Source organism: Priapulus caudatus, unplaced genomic scaffold, assembly GCF_000485595.1.
Source record: "Priapulus caudatus unplaced genomic scaffold, Priapulus_caudatus-5.0.1 Scaffold125, whole genome shotgun sequence".
NCBI lineage: Eukaryota > Metazoa > Priapulida > Priapulimorpha > Priapulimorphida > Priapulidae > Priapulus > Priapulus caudatus.
Window position 1 is genome coordinate 319,408 of NW_014577186.1, and position 2,983 is coordinate 322,390.

Genomic DNA, 2,983 nt, shown 5'->3' on the forward strand with positions numbered 1-2,983 from the left:
ACCGTAACTACGTAACCTACTCGTACTACCTACGTACTACTACGTACTACTCTACTACTCTACTACTACTACTCTACTCTACTCTCTACTCTCTCTCTCTCTCTCTCTCTCTCTCTCTCTCTCTCTCTCTCTCTCTCTCTCTCTCTCTCTCTCTCTCTCTCTCTCTCTCTCTACACACACACAACTACTACTATTTAGAAATCGAAATCGAATTTTTTTTTCGAAATAAACATAAGCTAGGAAAGTTCTTTATAAAATCGTCATCTTTGCATCATATGAGAAGTGCGAGTTAGTACAGCGAAGGAGCTACTATAATTTTATACAGAAGCATATAGCGTCTCATCGGTATAGTCAAGTTGTCTGACAGATCGCTGGTGTGTATACTGCGGCCTAAGATAATACAAAAGGAGCACGCCTGCTGTCGTGCGAAGACGATACGGTGTGAATGCAAACGGCGCAGTAAATAGCTATTTAGGAATATAATAACAGCATTGATTTTACGAGAATTATCTCGATCACTATGCATTTAGAAATAAAGTAAACACGTGATTATTGTAAGAGCAATTATGGCTAGCACAATATTTTCCCAATCGATATCGAATCGCTATTCTGCAGAGGTCCGATGCAAAACAATATTTTCGCAACAACGGCGACACAAAATAACACCGGTTGTTCTCTTTCCTTTTCGCAGTCGACGCGCATATCAATGATAATATCAACTATATAGGGGTCACTAGTGATACGTTATTCTATCAGATATATATTTGTTTTCGTTGCGCTTTAATGGATATTCGCGCTGTGTGTTTTTGCACCTGGCGGTTGTTCTATATGCGAGATGTAGAATTAACTGCATGACATGAGTCGTTCATTATTATCGTACCTACGCTGAGGAAAGAACAAAGCGAAAGTCCTATTACATGAATATCGCACACATATTATAATAACTAATTCGTAAGTGTATTATTAGAGCAGCAAATGTGTGTTTAACGATTGCGTACATATAGCCGTATTAAATTGCATACTGGATTGCATTAGAACACGTTATATGCAATGTAGAAATTGCACATACTTCACGTACTCGAAAGTACACCACACGAATTATCGCTAGATGTTTAGAACAAATAGATAAAAGTTAACCGAAAAATCGAACATGCCTAAAAAAACTATTTTTATTTCACCGTCCCTCGCAGACGAGAATGGGTTTTATTATTTAATTTGCAAAATTTTGGCTCACGTTCTCTAAACCACAATGATTATAATCATATAGTAGAACGATACGGTGGAAACCTATGTAATTTTACTGTGATGTCCGGACGATCACATTCATATAGAACATAGCATTATAAATTGTTGTATACGTAAGTAAAAACGTACATAGGAACTTTCCTATTATTACGTTTCAATGCACGAGGAGTAAAAAAAATTGGCTGCTCATAATTAATTTCGTCATCGTAAATTCGTAGAGCACGTCTGCGATCTATGCGTGTATCTCTCGCTTCTCTTCTCGATCTACACTCCCTCGTTTCCCGCACCCTCCCCCCTCGCACACCCATCAACGCGTTACCGGCAATGGTGGTCATGTTGAAAGTCAACGAGCGATAATTAGCGCTGCTGTTTTCAGCTGCCTATTCAATGAGCAACTGTAAATATGTAGAGATTTCTGTCTCTCTGCGCGTGTGTGTGTTGTGTGTGTGTGTGTGTGTGTGTGTGTGTGTGTGTGTGTGTGTGTGTGTGTGTGTGTGTGTGTGTGTGTGTGTGTGTGTGTGTGTGTGTGTGTGTGTGTGTGTGTGCGACGGCGCATCTGCTGGTGTGTGCGTGTGTCGGTGTGTATTTACGTACTGCAGCAGATACTGCTGACAATGACCGTGGTCAGGCCGATCAAAGCAAACGACGTGGTGTGAAAACGACACGGTTCCGTCGCATTATAATTGCTGCGCGACGATGTTTATCTTCAAATAAATTTTCAATTATCGCTGGAAGCCGCACCGCATTGTGCCCGCCGCTGCTCCTTCCTGTGCCGGCGCTGCCAAGGATATGAAGCAATCAGGACGTGTGATCGTGCCTCCACAAAGAACGACTGTCATTATTAGCGTGGAAGGCGCTAGCCTGCGCTGGCAGCGTACGACCTCACTGTTCTGTGTTGCCGCGGCGTCACCGAGCAACCCTGCATGCTTGCTGCGTGTGAGCGAGTGTGCACATCTACCATGAGGGATGTCGACGGGATGCCAAGCATACTGAGCATGCCGGCATGATCCGGACAAGCACATTTAATTAAAAAATATGAATAAGACCAAATTAATATATATATATATATATACGCAATTTTATGCAATTATTTAATCCTTAATACACGATCATGCGCCTGTTTCGCGCGTGCAGCAGTTAATAATAAAAATGAAAATTACGAACATAATTAGCTGCGTAAAAGCGAGCGAGCAGGAGGGGGAAGACAGAGAGGTGGCTGAGAGAGGGAGGCCGGACAATAAGACCTGTGTAGTACGGATTCCTGGCAGGCAGGTCCTTTGTCGGCGATTAAAACCCGCGTCGTGCGCTCACGCCGGCCAATTCATATTTATCTACAAGGGCCGTGATACATGCTCAAGTGTCTGACGATTCCTCGGAGGCCAACCAACAGCTATTTATTAGCCACCATCAGCCGCATTCACATGGGCGTCATGCGTCAAGGGTATATATATATATATATATATATATATATATATATATATATATATATATATATATATATCACAATGCATACATAACACATGCGCCTACACACGTGGGCACACATAAACGCACACCCTCACACACCCGCACACACGCACGCCCAATCAGACATGCGAGTACGCACGCACGCACGCACACACACTCATGCATGCATGCAAGCACACATGCACACATAAAAAGAAATGCACACATGCATATACGTACACAAATGCGTACACACACGCGCTTACACACACAGGTACACACACACACACGC